At 43.1% G+C, this 20,008-nt stretch overlaps 1 protein-coding gene and 1 non-coding gene across 5 annotated transcripts in view; one reads left to right on the top strand and one right to left on the bottom strand.

The window, feature by feature from the left end:
• Positions 1 to 20,008, top strand: part of DST (dystonin) — a 425,915-nt gene that overhangs the window by 40,132 nt on the left and 365,775 nt on the right. The gene's annotated exons all lie outside the window — the stretch shown is intronic.
• LOC121158856 lies at positions 8,957 to 9,059 on the bottom strand. The gene has a single exon (XR_005884243.1). It is a non-coding gene; the product is annotated as a small nucleolar RNA U13 (small nucleolar RNA).

The following is a 20,008-nucleotide window of genomic DNA, read 5'->3' as shown; positions in this document are numbered from 1 at the left end:
CAGCAGGACCCGTTTCCTTCTGTGACTGGTGAGGGTGATGCTGTGAGGGCCTTCTCCGCTGTAGCCTTTGTATTGTTACAAGGTGGCGGTCTTGTTTCTTTCTCACCAAGTGCCCTGTGTCTGTTGGCTGCAGGACTTGCTTTCCTGAGAAATTTGGGGCTCATGTGGGAGCTGGTCTCCACCTTTTTCTCACTTTTTGAGTCGCTCTGATTTTTATTTTCTTGGTTGGGGTTTTGGTTTTTGGACTTTATGCCAAGGCTTTGGCAATTCAGGATTTAGACTTTTGAAAATGCCATTGTACAACTTTCAAAAAGGTATTGAATGAATACAGTACTTTTACATTGTTTTAGCGTTAAGGAGTAGTTTGTCTGTGGCTCATGCCTTTGCTATGGGGAGCCTGTTGTTCCTTGTCATTAAGACTTGACTGGATAGGAAATCTGTGAATTCTTAAAGCAGAACTTTGCTTTATGATCAGAGTAGTTCTGAGATAACACGTGGGAGAAGGCAGCAAAAACATCTGACTCAGTGACTGGGCCAAAAGAATGTTAGGAAGTGAAATTTCTTAGCAGGAAAGCTTCTGTTTATTGCGAGCCAATTGAGAAATAGGTATATATTTAGACACGACTGTTAGGAAATAATGCCACAAACTCAAGTACCAGACACAGCGAGTTACAACAGGAGGTCTTTATTTCAGCAGGAGAGATGGCCATGGCACGTGAGAGACAGCAGTGCAGAGGAAGATGGCCATGGGGTAGGGAGAGAAGGCAGGGAGCAAAGAGAGAGAGAGAGAGAGAGAGAGAGAGAGAGAGAGAGAGAGAGGTTTCCTGCCATTGTAACAGGAGAGAACTCTGAGGGAGGCCAGTTGGAGAGCCAGGAGCCCAGGGCTGGGAGAGCAGAGAGCAGGAAAAGTGAGAACCAGAGGAGCTTTTATAGCATGGGGCGGGTACAAGGAGTGCAGAGTCACAGGGATTGGTAGTTACAGCAGTAGGGAGGGGCTAGGGATACAGGGCCACAAGGGATTGGTGGATAGGACTGTCAGGGAACAAAATTAGGCATGGAACTTAAGAGCGCAAAACTGATAGTGTAACGTAAGGGGACTCAAAGCCTAAAGGAAACTGAAACTTAAGGGAGCCAAAGCCTAAGGGAAACAACTAATTAACATGGTGGTGGTGGGTCTAATGGGTCTTTGGGGCTGATGTTCCAGTCACTTCTCACAATGAATCTTCATTTAATAAAACAAAGGATGGCTAAGTGAAATTTGGCATCAGAATCTGGGATTCTTTGGGAAAGAAATGGTAGGAAGATGTATTCATTCAGCAAAGGTAATTTCTTATGCAGGAAATAAAGGATATATGTATGTATATATAATAAGTATATGTATATATGTGTGTACATATGTAAATCTAACTATTAGTGAGAGCTTAGTGTGTAACATGCATTAATCTAGTTGTGATAGAGATATTAATCTTGTGATATAGATATTGTTATTCCCGTTTTACAGTTAATCAAACTGAGGGCTGGAGAGAGAATAAATAATTAGCCTAAGGTTACCCAGTGAAGACAGAATCTGGGATTTGGATCCAGGTGGCCTGCCTGCAGAACCTGGGCTCTTCTCTTTAACAATGTTACCTTCCTATAGCACCTGGGAGCGCATCCTTGAGTTAGTGGAGCTGCAAATAGTGGAGCTGCAAATAAGGCTTGTGTGTTGTGTTTAAAAGTTGGACTTCTGTGATGGGAAAGAATAGGTGGGGGTTAGCTGAATTTGTTTTCTTGCATCAGAATCTAGATAATCCCTTACTTCTGATCTCTCCAAATGGATCAGAAGAGAAACAAGTGATTCTTATTAAAGTTGAGGAGTCCAAGAGCAGCGTCATAGTGTGGTAAGCCAAGCCTCCATCTGTGCCTCCTGTGGCACTGGCATCTGATATGGGTGCTGGTTTGTGTTCTGGCTGTTCCACTCCCCAGTCCAAGCTTCCTGCTGATGGCCTGGGAAAGCAGCAGTGCAGGGCTGAACTCCTCAGGGCCCTGCACTGATGTGGGGTACTTGGAAGAGCTCTTGGCTCCTGGCTTCTGATTGGCCCAGCTGTGGCCATAGAGGCCATTTGGGGAGTGAACCCATGGATGGAAAAGCTCTCTATCTCTCATTCTCTCTGTAAATCTACCTTTCACACAAAAAGAAGATATAGCTTTTTTTTTTTTAAGTTTAGAAATCTTCAATCACTGTTTTTCTTACAGAAAATTTTCACTGCCTGGTTAATGAGGCATATTCCTTTAAAAATTAATTTGAAAGAGAGAGACAAATGCTGCTTTTGCTGGTTTGCTCTCCAAGTGCCCACAACAACCAGGGGTCTGCCAGACTGAAGCCAGGAGCCAGGGACTCTGGATCTCCCATCTGGGTGTTGTGGACCCAAGTCCTTGAGTCATTACTTGCAGCTGAAAGTGCGTCAGCCAGAAGCTGAACTCAGGAGCAGAGCCAGCAAAGCCAGAGTGGAACACAGATACCTCTAGCATCATCTTCATTTCTACACAAAACCCCCGCTCCAAGACGTTCTTCATGATTCCATGACTTTGAACCTGTTTGTCTGCATGTTCCCCCTTCCTTCCTCTCTCCCTCCCTTCCTTCTTGATTTATTTATTGAAACAGACTGGCAGAATGAGTTAATGAGAGAAAGCAAGATTTTTCATTTTCTCATTATTCCTCAAATGCCTGTAGTGTTTGGGCCTGGGCCGGGGCCAAGGTTGATGCTGGAAGCCTGTCTCCCATGTGGGTGTCGTTAGATTAGAAGCAAAGCAGCCAGGACTCTAACAGGCAACCCTATAGGAAGCTGGCATTGTAGGCAGTGGCTTTACCCGCTGTGCTCTCGCAGCCTCCCACTTTGTTCTTGTCCCTTAATGCCCATCTCACTCTTTCCCTGTTAAACTCTAATTCCATTTCCCACCTTCACTACCTCTTTAACGTGTCTTTATTCAATCTAAGCTATGGAAAAGAATTTGACATTTATGGAATAAACTATTGTAGGCTGCAGGCTCCTTCTCTTGTGTGGCTGGCTTCATGTCTGCAGGTTTTATCATAGCTGCTGCTTTCCTCGGGTAGCTGCTGTCCTGCTCCTCCTTCTCCACCAAAGCTATGCCTCTAACCCCCAACAGCCTTCTGTCCTTCCTTTCCCACCACAGGCTTCCAGCCTGCAATCCACTTCTCATTTGATTTGGCTGCCTGAGCTGTTGCTGCCTCCTCTACCCAGGGTTTGTGATTTCTGGCTTCATAAAGAGTGGTTTGGCACATGGTGTGGCAATATGGCATCGTCCTTGGCACGATTGTCCGGTTTTTTTGTTGGATTCTTCTTCAGGATTGGATGATCTGTTTCTTGTGTGGTGCTGGGAGGGTGCCTGGGCTTTCCATGTTCCTGGAACGGTCTGTTTGGATCATCCTGTGCCTAGGAAACATGTAGAAACTCTTGAGAGAAGCGCCTTGTGCCAAGCGCCACACACTTCATCTAGCTTCCAGAAAACACTTTCAGTCCAAATGCAGAGGCAGCCCACATACCCACTAAGAGCCAGTGTCAGAGTATTCAGTCTGCTTACAGTAGTGAAGCAATTTCTGGAAGGTCTCTGCAGGCCTTCTTGAGACCAGTGTCCTTAGTGTAGTTGATGGAAGGGCCGTACAATATATACAAGGACAGTTTCTCATCTTGCTCTTGCCAGTCCTCATTCACTGAGAAGTGGGGTATTGCAGGATTTAGATTCCTTAAGAAGCGACACAGCTTCGAGTTCATTTCTGACCACCAAGGGGAGTTTGGGAATTTGCTTAATACACCACCGGTGGAGGTGAAGCTAGGGTGGCCAGGGCAGAGCAGGTAACACATCACTTTTGGGTTGTGCCCACTCTGGAGCAGGCTCTGGGTGCTGCAAGCATGCAGGCTCTTCAGTCGTATGTCCTGGATGCATCTTGGCCAGAACAGAGACTCAAGACACTTTGAAATTTTGGAATTTAAGCCACACCTGTAAGCTACTTTTGCCTGATGTCCTGCTAATTCACAGTGTAGTGCCATCTGTTGTTGTATAAGTTGGTGTGAACAAAATGTTCAGTACATGGGAAACGGAAGCCTTGGTCATATCAGGCTAAGTGACAATTTTGCCAGATCACTCTCATGCTTTGGAGTACACACGTGTCAGCGATGAGAGCATGCATGGCAGGGAGAAAATGATTTTCTCCACCTGGCAGAGCTGCTGTACAGAAGGAGATGGCATCTCCTGGAGGTGAGTTTGTTCACTGGAGGCCACGTCATCCGATTTAGAGTATCTCCTCACAGCTGTCATCCGAATGCTTTTACTGAATAAGTTAATGAATTATACACATGGATGAAATACAGCTTATGAAATGAGTGGCACAATTAGGAAGTAACACAAAAATCCAAAGAATGGATGGACAGTAGTCCCCTGTCTCCAAATGGGTGTTTAAGGGACAAGTGCTTTATGAAAGAGTTGGGGTTGAGCTGGCCTTTAAGAATAGGAACTGGGCCAGGCACAGTGGCCTAGTGGCTAAATTCTCACTTTCAATGCGCCAGGATCCCTTAAGTGGGGGCGCTGGTTCTAATCCCTGTGGCCCCACTTCCTATCCAGCTCCCTGCTTGTGGCCTGGGAAAGCCAGGAAAAGTCTGGGACAACCTGCATCGGCATGGGAGACCTGGAAGAGCTCCTGGCTCCTGGCTTCGGATCGGCACAGCTCTGGCCATTGTGGTCACTTGGGGAGTGAATCATCGGACAGAAGATCTTCCTCTCTGTCTCTCCTCCTCTCTATATATATCTGATTTTCAGTAAAAATAAGTAAATATTTAAAAAAAAAAAAAGAATAGGAACTGACCAGACACTAGAGAGTAGGTCTGGGAGGAGGAGAAGCAGAAGCCGTGAGGACTGCTTAGATGTATGGATTTAGATGAGAGAATAAGACAGATCTGGAAAAGTACACAGAGGTCAGAATGCATTCCAGATGGTCCTTGATTTAAACTTTATTTTTGTGTTTTTATGGAGACACTTAACAGATTGAGAAGCATGATCAAAACATTTTAGGAAGATTAAACACATGCAGGGTGCGTCAGAGGAACAGGGGAGGGAATAGTTAAGATCCTGCTGTGGCAGTTTGGATGTTGAGCGATTATGGCCTAAACTTCTTTTTTTTGTTGTTAAGATTTGGTTATTTTTATTGGAAAGGCAGATATACAGAGAGGAGGAGAGACAGAGAGGAAGATCTTCTGTCTAATGATTCACCCCCAAAAAAGCCGCAACGGCTGGAGCTGAGGCAATCTGAAACCAGGAGCCACAAACCTCCTGCGGGTCTCCCACACGGGTGCAGGGTCCCAGGGCTTTGGGCCATCCTCGCCTGCTTTCCCAGGCCACAAGCAGGGAGATAGAACTGGTGCTCATATGGGATCCCAGTGAGTTCAAGGTGAGGACTTCAACTGCTAAGCTATCGCACCAGTCCTATGGCCTAAACTTTGACCTCACCTGTATGACTTTCTTTGCCAGCAACTGAGGATCAATGGCTGACAGGGATCCTTCTCCTGAAGGATCAGCTGTAAGAGACAGGGGAGAGTGTGAGAAATGGCAGGGGAGGCTAATCCTTTGCTTGGGAGCAAAGCAACATCCTGGCGCATGTTCATTGAGGCAGGTGGAACTCACCCCACTCTATCTGAATGTTTCTTCCATCTGTTGTCCTGGAGACCTGAAATTGTCAGAGTTCATAGCCTGGGGGCTGCTGGCTTCTTGTCCCATGATTCCTGAAACCTGATCACCTCTGACATTTTCCTGTGTGCATGTCATATATGAGCTTGAACTGAGGCTTATGTCCTCTGTGGATTTGGTTAAATCGCAGCTGGTGGCACCTGTGAGAGCCATTCTATTTGATGTGTGTCCATAGTCCGTGCCTTTTCTGCATACACATTTGGAGAAAATCATTGTTGTTACCCTGTACTGTATGGGGTATACATACCACATCTATAAAAGCAGCTCTGATAGTGGCTTATGGATGGGCTAAAAATAAATGAGCTTTGGCAATTCAAGATGTTTGAATGTCTTCATATCAAGCACTGCAAGCATTTCTAGTGGTAGTGGGAATCAGAAGTAAGCTTGTGAGTGAGGAGTACTGGAACAGAAGTAGCTACAAAAGAAAAGATGAGTCAGGCAACGTGACTGTGCAGTTTCAGCCGACTTCCAGTGGGACCAGCCCCATGACAACATCACATGTACTTCAATGTCTTTGGCTGCTCTCATCTCTTATTCTGAATTCACAATTCATACTCAACTGCCTATAAACATATGTAAAGGAGATCACTAATATTAAGAATTATTTAATGACTTTAATATTAGTGATTGACTATTAATTAATCTTAGTTAATAATAAACAAATTGTTAATTAACAATTCATTTGTGTTTTAATTCACTCCACTGGAGAATTAAATGTTCCTGAGGCTGAGTAAACAAAAGCATCTGTCCTGGTTTTCTCTTGATAATGTGTCTTGGTATTTCTATTTCATATTAAGACATGTCAGTGAGTTGTTCAGGTATTTTCCTTTGCTTTAGAGCAGAAAAGGTCTTTGAGAGGGGTGGTTGGCATAGCAGTCACAACACTCCTCAGGGTCCCCCCAGACCTTGTTGGAGTGCCTGTGTGTGAGTCCTGATTCTGCTCCCCATTCCAGCTCCCTGCTGATGTAGCCTCTTGGAGACAACAATGGTGGCTCCAGTCTTTGGATCCCTGCCATGCTTGTGATGGACCTGGAGTGAGTTCCCAGCACCTAGCTTCTGCCTTCAGCTCTGGGCAGTTGAGGAATGAACCAGCAGATGGGAGATCTTACTGTTCTTCTCTCTGGCTTTCAAATAAATATAAATAAATTAAAATAATAGCAAGAGCTCCTGCACTTACTATACACTTACCTCAGGGGTGAACCACGAGACTTGTTCTCTGAGCTTGGCCCTGTTTGTTTGTTTGTTTGTTTGTTTCTCATTTAATCTTCCCAGAATTCTCTGGCATGGGTGCTCACTTTCTGGAGGAGGAAACTCACCAGGGTTCATCAGCTGATAGATAATTAAGCTAAGATTTAGCTCTAGGCACGGATGACCTGCGCACTCGGAAAAGATGGAGAACTTTAAGTAACCACATTTCCTCTGGTACTAGATGCACATCCTTATCCAGTCTGTTAAAATATTTTAATTACATTTTTACTTATATTTATTGGTCTGATCTTTCTGTGGCAGATAGTGTAAGAAGTACCAAAAGTCATTTTGTCCCACAGCCTACTCACATGAACCTGTTAATGTATGACAACTCTCGGGCCCAAGAAATACTTACGTGTTTGGAGTTGGGTCTAGGATATAAAAAATTAAAGTTATGTGTCGTAACCCATGAAGTCACTGCCCATGAAGCCTGCATGCCGTGTGGATACTGGTTCTGGCCCCTGCCACTCTTTCCTGTCTAGGACCCTGATAATATACTTGGGAAAGCAGCAGAGGGTATGGACCAACCACTTGAGTCCCTGAACCCACGTGGGAGAGCCAGAAGAAGCTCCTGGCTCCTGGCTGTCTGTGGCCTGCTCCAGCCCTGGCTGTTGTAGCTGTATGGAGAGTGAACCAGTAGATGGAATATGGAAGATCTATTCCTCTTTCTAACTCTGCTTTTAAATAAGTAAATATTTTTTTGAACAGTTTCAGAGGTAGAAAATAATCCAGCACACTGCCTCTACTACAGTTGCATTTCACTCATGCTACTTTTTGCATACTGCAGCAAGACACAACTATATTTTCTCTTTAGTAAGAGTCTGGCATTTCTCACTGAACTCAAATAATATCTGTCCAAAAGAAAGCAAGTGCTAATCCTGAAACTAAAAGTGAATACTTCTCAGGTTGACTTTTGTTCTGTGATGTAAATAATATCTGCATATCATGTCTGCATATAAACCACACTGTATACAAACAGGAAGATATTTAGCTATATTAATAGAAAACAGTTTTTATAATTAGTAAATTTTAACAAAAGAAATGGGATAGCTTGCAGGTTATTGCCCAAGCTGTTGCAGTGGGTCATGTCCCCTTGCTAGCAAGACAGTGGCCTGTAAACGTCTGTCCTACATTTGGAATCCCACCAAAAGCAGCTGGATTGTTGAACTTGACAATTTTGACTCAGGAGTTGATAAAAGGACTGTGCTGACACAGGTGATTGGGATGGGTGGCTGCTTTCTAAAGTGGTATGTGCAGGGTAAGAGGTGGGATTGGGTGGAATAATAGTTTCTGGGTTGGGTGCTTAAGGTATCTGTATGGAGTACTGGCTTCAATGCCCAGCTCTGCTTTTGAACTCCAGATTCCTGCTAATGCAGACCCTAGTGGGTATCAGGGATGGCTCAAGTGATTGAGTTCATGGTATCACAGAAGAGATCTGGACTGTGCTCCCAGCTTCATTCCCAACTGTGGGCTCTCTTCACTAATTGGGGATTGAATCAGTGGATCAGAACTGTCTCTTAGATAAACAAATATTAAAAAATTAACTCCACTTTGGACATGCTAAGTTTGAAATCCAGTCTGTTTGGGTTTTTGTGTCTGGATTTCCTGGAGATCTGAGTCTGTATTTGGGAGTCATCAGTCCTTGAGACTGGAAGAGATGACCTCTAAGGAGTGACTGTTGGTAGCAGAGAGAATGGGGTTGAGTCCTGTCTTCTAGTCGTGAGAGCTTGAGAAGAGGACTGTCAAACTGAATTAAGAGTTCTGTGTGCATATGGAGCTGTCACCTAACTTGAAGTGTAGACAGCCTGTAATCTACTCTTAAGAAAAGTAGCTGAGTCTCAGGCAATCACAGCTTCAGTCTCTGTAAGTACCAGTTGTTCAAATGAGGTCCAGATAAGACAACCACCAAGCTTTCACTAACTGAGCCTCTCTGTACCTCACTTCCACTTTTTTTTTCTTTTTTACTCCATGTCAGACAGGTAAGATGCCAGTGTTGTAACAAGGTTGGAGGGAGGCACATGTCACACAGACATGTGTAAGTCCAGTCATCATGTTATGAACCACAAAAGGATCTCTCGCTTCCACTTTCTTTTAAAGCTCTGGCTGTGAATATAACATGTACATATGCTGAGATACAGAATCCAAACCATTTGTGGTTTGGGCCACTGCCTGATTCTAGAATTGCAAATAAAAGACAATGAAGATATGCAAAAATTTAATTTGCTATAATTTTCTCTTTTAATGGGAGGGTTTCATATAGAAATTCCAGTTTTCCCTTGGAAATAATAAATGTCTTAAGCATAGGGAGTCCAGGATTCTCATTCTCTGTTTTAAAAAATTAATTTAGTTTTTATTGGAAAGTCAGATTTGTAGAGAGAAGTTGAAACAGAGAGAAGATCCTCCATTCACTGGTTCACTCCCCAAGTGGCCACAATGGCCAGAAATGAGCTGATCCAAAGCCAGGAGCCAGGTGCCTCCTCTAGGACCCAAACCCTTCGTCCGTCCTCATCTGCCTTTTCTAATCACAGTTAGGGAGCTGGATGGGAAGTGGAGCATCTGGGACATGAAGTGGCACCTACATGGGATCCCAGTGCGTGCAAGGTGAGGAGTTTAGCCACTAGGCCACTGGGCCAGGCTCAGAGAGTTCAAGGCTCTTGACTTTGACTTAAAGATGTCCACTTAAGGTCAAGAAAATACGACTGTGGAGGAGAATAGAGGAAGTGGAGATCGGGATTTCCCAGTCTTAGTCAGCACTCTGTATTCCTTTCTGCTAAACCCCTTCCTTGGCTCCCCTGCGCTTTTCCTTCTCTTGTTTCTTCTGTTTTTGAGCCTTGGGATTGCTTTCTGCTTTTCTAACTATAGTGTGGGTTGTTGTAAGGCTGTGGGACATTTTATTATTTGTGGAATATTTTGGAACACTGCACATTTAATTTTTTTTTTTAGTTTAAAATTAGTATTTGAGATTATCTTCATTGTTGGGAGATTGCTGCAGTGTGGGAAAGTCTAAAACCACACGTCCTTGAATCTGATAATGTGGCAGGGTGTTTCTCCATTTCTTTCCTGCTCAGGTTGTTAAATGGTCTTCCCTTTCCTTTTTAAGTGTGTAGGACCAGGCAGCTTTATTTGCATAACCTCAGTACACTTCCCCTTCTGTGGAAGGTTTCACTCTGTAGCCTGTACCTCGGTTTTGCTAATTAAAATGGGAACTCCAGAGTCCTTAAAGGAAATGTTTCCTTTTCCTCTTTGGAATTTGAAAGAATGAATTAATAAAGTCAAATTTCTTTTTTTTCTTTAAAGATTTATTTTTATTATTTTCTCATTGGAAAGGCAGATATACAGAGAGGAGAGACAGAGAGGAAGATCTTCCGTCCCATGATTCACTCCCCAAGTGAGCGCAACGGCCGATACTATGCCAATCCGAAGCCAGGAGCCTCTTCCGGGTCTCCCACGCGGGTGCAGGGTCCCAAAGCTTTGGGCCGTCCTCGACTGCTTTCCCAGGCCACAGGCAGGGAGCTGGAAGGGAAGCGGGGCTGCCAGGATTAGAACCGGCGCCCATATGGGATCCCGGGCGTGCAAGGTGAGGACCTTAACCACTTGCGCCACCGTGCAGGGCCCGTCAAATTTCTTTTTGTTAGCTGCTTGAGAAGGATCTCACTGAATAAACTCAGGCTTTGTTACATAGTTGTACCTGCCTTTTAAGGTTCTCAATGGAAGAACTCTTACAAGAGGTTTCATCTCTTAGAAATTTGTACTTATCAGGTGTGCAAATACAGGAGCGTGCAAGGCAGCGGACTAGATTGGGTGGGCAGTGCTGCTCTAGACAAGGTTTAGTCTTCCAAACAGCTCATGAAGCAAGCTTAAGTTAGTGAGGGGATTCCTGTTCTCAGCTTGGAAAACAATAAGAAACTGAGTTTGTCTTTCTGACATATTATTCTCGTCAAGGTCATCCTTTTGAAGTGGCAAGGCCTCTTGCCATCTTTCTGTTTTTCTCTTCCTGGGTCTCAGGATCACCTGTTGTGTTGTCCTCAAAAGCTTAAATATGTTATCTGTGAGTAAAGGAAATATGAAGAATGTGGATAGGGCCCGGCGTGGTAGCCTAGTGGCTAAAGTCCCCACGTTGAACACACTGGGATCCCATATGGGTGCTGGTTCTAATCCTGGTGGCCCTGCTTCCCATCCTACTCCCTGCTTGTGGCCTGGAAAAGCAGTTGAGGATGGCCCAAAGCCTTGGGACCCTGTACCTGCATGGGAGACCTGGAAGAGGCTCCAGATTCCTGGCTTCGGATTGCCTCAGTTTCAGCCATTTTGGCTACTTTGGGGAGTGAGTCAAGGGATGGAAGATATTCCTCTCTGTCTCTCATCCTCTCTGTTTATCTTACTTAAAAAAAAATCTTTTTTAAAAAAAGAATGTAGATAGCCACTTAAACCTTATAAGTGACTATGGACCACTGTGAACAAAGCACTTTAAAAGAAAGCTCCTTCAAGAGAAAGTCTAGCTTTATTGCACTACATCTTACTAGAATAGTCCTTAAATTGCTTTGTGAAGATGGGAATAAATCTATTTATTTCAAAGAACACACACAGGGTCCTGAGTTGTGGCATAAAAGGCTAAGCCTGTACCAATAACAATGGTGCCAGTTTAAGTTCTGGGTGCTCCACTTCTCATCTGGTTCCCTGCTCGTAAAACATGAGAACACATCAGAAGATGTCCCAGGTCTTTGGATTCCTGTACCGGTGTGGGAGACCTAGAGGAAGCTCCTGGATCCTAGCTTCATCCTGCTTGGAGAGTGAGGCAGCCAACTGAAGATTTCTTTGTTCCTCTCTGTTAATGCTGACATTTTAGTTAGTAATTTAAGTCTTTAAAAGACAAAAGAATGCAATCACAGCTCTTGAAGTTCTTTTCTGCATTTCACAGCCGTCTCTGCTTGAGACAGCTCTTTGATCTTTGCCCTACATCTCAGTTTAAGATCATTTCCTGTTGTGTCACCTGCAATGAGGATGATGCGTATCCCACCTGCTGCTGTGCTCCTGTCAGTGTTGAGGTTGAAGGGGATGTTGGGAGTTAGTATCTGAGTCAAAGGCCCTGCTACTGAGAGAGTCCACCCTGCACCAGTGCTTTTGGTTTGAAAATCTTGGCATTGTCTAAGCTGTAATTAGCAGCGAGTTATTTCTACTTGATCATCCATAGCTCTGTGTTTTCTATGTCTGTGGTTCTATCTCTCTGAGCCTTTTTCTCTTAGGTCAAAAGTCTTAATTGTTCTAAATATCCCTTTGTTGACCTCTTCCAAGCCACCTCCAAGTGGGTAGTTAGGCTCTGATTTCTCTCAGTGTTACCCTTTCGTTTTTTGTTTTTTGAAGTTGTGAGATTGATGAGTGTGGTTCAACAAAATCAAACTACGGAAATTGAACATCTCAGAGAGAGAGAGAGAACGAGAGAGAACGCAAGTGCTGCTATACCCTGCTTCACTCTCCAGTGCCTGGTTAGACTGAGGCTGCAGCCAGGAGGCTGAATTCAATCCTGCTTCTACTGCACAGTAAAAAATAAGAATATCGGTAGCTTGAAGTACTCCAATATATTTAAAATGTGATAGTTAAAAGAAATAATTTTATTGGTGACCTTTGGAGAATGCTAGGGAACCAGCTCAACTTTGCCAAAAAGTGGTAACAGGGAATCATGAACCTGTCTTTGCTGCAGGAATTATTCCAGGGGGTAATCAGATAGTGGTTGAGGAAAATCGAACCCTAAGTAAATAATGAAGCCAGGCTATGATCATCAGTGATTGCCAACACCCACAAGAAAGGTAACCACCCCTGTGTGCCTTCTGATGGAAGAAACGCAAGGGTACTTTTCAAAAAATTCACAGAAAATGAATAAAAGATTTATTTATTTTTAAAGGATTTATTTATTTACTTGAAAGACAGAGTTAGTGGGGGAGGCAGAGAGATAGAGCTAGATCGATATCTTCCGTCTGCTGGTTCACTACTCAAATGGCTACACAGAGCTGAGATGGTCTGAAAGTAGGAACCAGGATTTCCTGTGTGGGTGCAGGGGCCTAAGTACTTGGGCCCTCTTCTGCTGCTTTCCCAGCTCATTAGCAGGGAGCTGCATCAGAAGTGGGGTAAGTGGGACATATAGAACAAAGTGGAGACTAAGCCTACTATCCCGCAGAGCCCTTCCCAAAAGGTAAATTTATTTTGAAAGCCGTAAATCTGGAAGGTCCTCAGAAATTCATGGAAAAGATACATTTTGAAAAACACATGGGTAGGGTTCACCTTTTATTCTTTTTCACCAAAATAAACAATCTTTTAATTCTATGTTTCTGTGAACTTTTTTTTATGTTCTTTGTACTTACGAAGTTTTATTGCTGAAACAATTAAACTTAAGTCAGACCAAACAGTTTTTTTATTTTTCAAAATGATTTCTTTTCCTTACAGGAAGAATTATAACGTGAGGGGAGGGAAAGATGAAGCATGAGGAATTCTTATGCAATAACCAGGGCTGGGCCAGGCTGAGGTGGGAGCCAGGAGCTTCTTTCGGATCTTGGAAGTGGATGCGGGCAACCAGGGACTTGGAGAATGCTCCACTGCTTTTCCGTGTGCCCTAGCAGGGAGCTGGAGCAGTGCCCATATGGCACCTCCTGTTTTTCTTCTTTTGTTTTCCCTCTCCTCTTTCTTATCTCCCCTCCTCCTTCTTACTATTCTTCTATCTTTCTTCATGTGTCCCTTAGTAAAGGCTTTAGAAAAAGAAGCAAACTGACTTTACATTGCCAATACATTGTTTTTGTTTTGATAGAGTAAGTCTAAATTTTGTTAGTAACACTTTTCAGACTTGCGTATTTATTACTAGGACTTTACAAAGAGAGAAGACAACAGTTCCACAGATGACTTTTGTTGTTTTTATACATACTTTTAAAGAAAACGACATGTAAAAATTATACATACTTATGGAGTACTAGGTGATATTTTAATACATGTGTACACTGTAATGTTCTCATGAGGGCAAATAAGTCTTTGAAAAAATTGTTTTTCAGTGGCAGAATATTAAGAATCTTCTTTCTAATATTTGTTTATTTCTTTGAAAGTCAAAGTTACAGAGAGGGGAGGAGAGGCAGAAAGGGATCTTAATCCACTGGTTCAGTCTCCATGCTGGGATCAGCTGGAAGCCAGGAGCCAGCAGCTTCATGTAGGTCTCTCAGGTCAGGGGCAGGGGCCACAGACTTGTACCATCTTCCACTGATTGCCCAGGCCATTTGCGGGAAGCTAGATTGGAAGGAGAGCAGCTGGATTCAAGCTGGCACCCTTATGGAATGCTTGGCTTTATTTGTTATTCTAGAACACTTTCCCCCCAAATCCTCTCTTGTTGAAAGAAAAATGTACAGCACACTATTGTTACCTCTAGTCACCCGATTGTGTACTAGAACCGCCTTTTACTTGTTCATAGCTCAATATCGGTAATCAGTCTTTCTCCATTCTCCCTCCACCTGTTCTCCACAGCCGCTGCCAAACTCCAGCCTGCTCTCAATTGCTGAGAAACCAACTTTTCTGTATTCTGTGTGTGAGTGAGATCATGCAGTACTCCTCCTTCTGTTCCTAGCACATCTCCCTACTTCTTCTGTAAACAAAGAGCTGCTTGCTTATTTGGTGGCTTTTTACTTAGTCATTAAAAAATCATAAGCGTGAATAGTATCATTATTATTATGACTTAAAAAGTAATGTAAAATCAGAAGGAATTATATCAACATTCTACTGTTAATATGTAGAAGCCCCTTTTTCCTGAAGTTACTATTTTTGTTCTTGGCACATTATTGATGTGGGAATAGAGTCGTTATTGAAACAACACTGACCCAGGAAGCAGTATGCCATCTCACTGCTTAGTTTTGTCTTGGCAAAATTCAAATAACACTGGAACTAACAATTTTTTTGTAGTAGGTAGAATTACATTCCATTATTACTTTGTTCTAAGAAAATACACTTAGCTTTTCTCACAGTGCTCGTGAAATTTTGATGATGACTAAAATGCAAGATATTGAGTTGCCTAATCGATCGAGTTAATCTTTAATATTGACAGCACATTCCATTACGTGGCCCTATTCAGGAAATAGTTTTCCGATGGTAGATTATTGGTTTTCATTTTGCTGCTCACACTTCTGCTGTTCTGATGCCATAGGGGAAGAATAGCCAGTAATTTGTGTATTTACTTATAGCTCCATTTCAAGCTTAATTAAGAAATGTTGAAACTGCCATTAAGATGCTTAAGAGTTATCTGTGAATTATGTGTATATGATAGCCTTATTAGATATGGGCATGAAAATTGAAAATAGAGTATAATTTTTAGTTGCTTTGCCGAAAGCAATAAAATGCCCTGTTTAACTTCTCTAAATCTAGGTGGCTAGGTTTCTAGGTGGGTGAGAACATTTTTAAGATGCAGTGGAGTGTTTCAGAACATGTTTTCCTACTATTAATTTTCATCACTTGCTGCTACAGAAAAATAACTATTTTTAAAAGGCAGTGTCAGTTTTAAAATAAGCTCCTTCCTTCAGCCACCAGAAAAACCATTCTTCTTGATCTATGGTGACAATCAGTTGTGACATACCATTTTCATGCTTTTCTCCTCTTTTTAATCCTAAGAGTGTTAAACAAGCATAAACTGTTTCAGAAGTTTTGAAGGACAGAATCACATATTTAACCTGAACATATGCTTTAAAGTAGAATTCTGTGCTCATTTAGGTCGTTGCATTGAACAAGGGATGTCTGAAAAATCATCTCTCAGAATTCTCGGCACCTTCTCTCCTTTTTTTTTTTTTTTGTTCTGTGAAACAGAAGGTTAGCTACCCAATTAATAAAGTGTGAGCTAGAGTTCATCAGATTTGAGTTCTACTGTAGACAAATAGCAAGTTGTAATTTTTTTGAAACCAAGACAAGAAAGCTCTTGGATTAAATATCAGAGCGTCGACCTCTTTTTGACTTGTGTTATTGCTTGGTTTTTGCAGCAAGAGACTGTGTAGGGTTGGAATGTTTTTGGAATTCTATGACTGATTAAAAAGCTGTAGGATTCCACATTTAATGTAAAAATAAGCTGTTGGGCCTGAATGTGTGAGGTAGAGTGGGAAGATGAGTCATTTGGATGTTAGGCAGGGTCCGATGCTTTTGGTACCCACTTACTGTTTGCTTTATACTCTTAGTGATTTTCACTTGATCTTGTATTTCTTTAGGTTTTTAAACTTGAAATAGTAGAGTGTTTGGTATACTATTCTATTAATTTCTATATCTTAAAATCCCTTTCACTCATTACAGGGCAAGTTAATATGAAAAAATAGAATGGTGTGTGTGGGGGGAGGCAGATGTTGTGTTGCAGTGGGTTAAGCTGCTGCGTGGGATGCCTGCATCACATGTTGAAGAACCTGGTGTGAGTCCCTGCCCTCTGCTTTCCGTTTAGCTTTCCAGTAAGACTCATCGTGCTTCCCACATGGGGAGACCTGGATTGGGGTTTTTGTAGCTGGCTTCAGGCTTCTGATTTTGGGCTCCTGGCTTTGCCTGACCTAGCTCTGGCTATGGTACATATTTGGGAGTGAACCAGTATGAAATCTTTGTCTTTCCTTCCCTCTCTTTGCCACTCTGCCTTTCAAATGAAATAAAGAAATTTTAAATAGGAATGGTAAGAGTGCGAACACACACAAACTAAAAACAATTGTATTTTAAAACCTACTAAATTGTTTTTTTTTTTAAAGTTACTTTTGTATTGTTGCAGTTCTTTTATTCTGATGTTAGTAATGAGTAGAATTATGTCACCTTTGAGATTGTACTTTGTGTTATAAACCTTAGCCCCAGGGAGTTGTGGAGCTTCAGTACATTTTCAGCAATGAATCCCTGGTCTTCTTTTCCTCTGCTTTAATGGACCAAGGGAATGTTGTAAAGTGAAGAGACTAGGAAAAATGAAAGTGACAAACTCAGCACCAAGAATTGTCAGGTTATGCTGCATTCTGTGTATCCAAAACTACTTTTTTGTTCCTGTTTTGAAGATTATTTATTCCTTGTAGGAATAGAAATTTAAAAATTTAAAAATTATGTGCTACAGGCCACCTGGTATATTAATCAGTTGGATTCAGTTTAATTTTATTGGAGAGAAGGCATAACTAAATCTTTTAGAAAACACAGGTAATATAACAGAGTGACTAAGGGTGTCCATGTCCATTCTTGGGCCATATAGACTAATGGGAATACCTCCAGTGCTTCCTAGCTGAGACCAGTGAGTTCTTTGGATTTTCCGGGGGTCAGGGAGTGAAGGGTTTAAAGGACAAGTGCCATTCTTATTGACTGTGGTCTCACAGCACCCTTGAGGTGATGTTGTGCCCTTCATGTGGGCAGCATTTTGTCTTTAGGCTGTGTGCTCTGCCTTGGCACTGCCCCATGATCGCTGAGCTGGTGGCTCACCTCTATCCAGCCCCTACTTTCCCACAGAATTCCCTTGAGTGGGATTGCTTGAAACAGAAGTGTAAAGTAGCTTCCCCTTTCCTGGGGTTCATCTCAGGCCCTCTGAAATCAAATGCTCTCACCTGCCAGGGAGAGGCAGCTCAGTTACCTGCAGGCCTCTGCCTCTAGCAGTAGTCTCTGCCCTCAGATCCTTTTGGTTGGGAATTGCATCCCAGTCATATACCACCTGACCTCCACGAGGGATGCATTTGCCTATGAAGAGGTCTCACTGAAATCCTCTCCCTTGGTTTAAGGTGCAGGGTAGGTACAGCAACCCCTCCTCCAGCAGGGAATGTTCAAGGCATCAATAACTTTTCCTTTTCCACCGCAAGCTTGTCTTCTAGTTTCTGGCTTTGTCCACTTCTCTCGGAGTGGCTGTGGCTCGAATTAGTTTCCAGTTATTTAACTTGAATCTCATAGATGATCTCGCACAGTGCTTGTCACACATTGGTGGGATTTTTTTTTTTTTTAATTTTCTGCCCATCTCAGGAGGTTTACACATGGCTCTTTAATGCTTAACTGGTTTCGGCTCACATCGCAGCTGACTCACCATATGACTGCAACATAAATCTATTAGTGAGTTGAATTTCTAGGGCAATGTCTTATTATTCTAAAAGTTTTAAAAAATATTCCCAATTTCTGTATTTATCTTGCGGCAGACAAGTGAAAACTGTCTGCCTTCTGGCACAAGTGCATTGTAATATTTTAAAGATGCTTTCATTATTAGAAAAGAATATAGACACATACACATGCTTCTTCATGTCTCACAGGCCCACAGAGTTGGGGCTGGACCCTGCTGAAGACCCGAGCACAGAATTCAGTCCAGTTCTCGCATGTGGGCGGCAGGGAGATCTACTTGAGCTGCCCTTGCTGCTTTCCAGGGTCTGCCATAGCAGAAAGCTGGAAACAGAAATTGAGCCCGGCCTTGAACTCACATGTCCTAACATGGGATACTATTGTTCCAACTGGTCTTTATACTGCTTTGTCAGATGGCTGTTCATGGGGATATTTTGGATACGTTCCCACCTTCTTTCAGGTTTTGAAAACAGTGGCATTTATTGTATTGTTCCTGGGTTTCATGTTATCTACTGAGACAAACCAAAAAATACTAGTGTAGTATCTTACCATAATCGTAGTATGTCTGTATATCACATATATTAAATATCTCTATTTGTACATGGATTTCACAAAAACAGATCTTTTGCACTAGAAAGGGAGAGAGATAATAAGGACCTAAAAATGAATATTGAATGAAGAGGTGATAAGTGGCATGAAGAAAAATATTTTAAGTAAGGGGAAGATAGGTTGGGATTTTGGAGGATAGAAAACTTTTTTTTTTTTTAAGATTTACTTATTTTTACTGGAAAAGCAGATATACAGAGAGGAGGAGAGACAGAGAAGATCTTCTGTTTGCTGGTTCACTCCCCAAGTGGCAACAACGGCCAGAGCTGTGCTAATCTGAAGCCAGGAACCAGGAGCTTCTTCCAGGTCTCCCACACGGGTGCAGGGTCCCAAGGCTTTGGGCCATCCTTGACTGCTTTCCCAGGCCACAAACAGGGAACTGGATGGGAAGTGGGGCAGCCAGGACTGGCACCTGTATGGGATCCTGGTGCATGTAAGGTGTGGATTTAGCCACTGGGCCACTACAACAGGCCCAGAATATTCTGTGATAAGGTAATTTCTGTGACCAGGAACTTGTATCAGTAACAGGCGTGCTGGGATCCTGGTGCGTGCAAGGTGAGGATTTTAGCCACTAGGCTACTGTGCCAGGTTCAGAAAGGTCTTTATTTTTTTTTTAAGATTTATTTTTATTATTTTTTTTATTGGAAAGGCAGATATACAGAGAGGAGAGACAGAGAGGAAGATCTTCCGTCTGATGATTCACTCCCCAAGTGAGCGCAACGGGCCGATACTATGCCGATCCGAAGCCAGGAGCCTCTTCCGGGTCTCCCACACGGGTGCAGGGTCCCAAAGCTTTGGGCCGTCCTCGACTGCCTTCCCAGGCCACAGGCAGGGAGCTGGAAGGGAAGCGGGGCCTCCGGGATTAGAACCGGCGCCCATATGGGATCCCGGGCGTGCAAGGCGAGGACCTTTAACCACTTGCGCCACTGCGCCGGGCCCGAAAGATCTTTATTTTTTAAAAAGGTGTTTTTTTTTAAACTTTCAAGTATCTGAAGGATACCTTTCACTGCTGCTTCACTCCCAAATGCCTGTTACAGCTGGGACTGAGCCACACAAAAGGCAGGAGCCAGGAATTCCATCCAGGTCACCCATATGATGGCAGGGACCCAAGTACTTGGGCCATCACTGCTGCATCCCATGGTGTACATTAGCAAAAAGCTGGAATTTGGAAGTGGAGCCTAGACCTGAACCCAAGTACCCTGCTATGAGATACAGGTGTCCCAATGATATCTTAAAAACTTGTCAAATGGAGCCTGGCGCGGTGACCTAGCGGCTAAAGTCCTCACCTTGAACGCACTGGGATCCCATATGGGTGCTAGTTTTAATCCTGGCAAACCTGCTTCCCATCCAGCTCCCTGCTTGTAGCCTG

Source organism: Ochotona curzoniae, unplaced genomic scaffold, assembly GCF_017591425.1.
Source record: "Ochotona curzoniae isolate NIBS_2020 unplaced genomic scaffold, NIBS_Ocur_1.0 contig_3819, whole genome shotgun sequence".
NCBI classification, from domain to species: domain Eukaryota; kingdom Metazoa; phylum Chordata; class Mammalia; order Lagomorpha; family Ochotonidae; genus Ochotona; species Ochotona curzoniae.
Note: the sequence above shows the minus strand (reverse complement) of the source record. Positions and strands in the feature narration are given on the sequence as shown.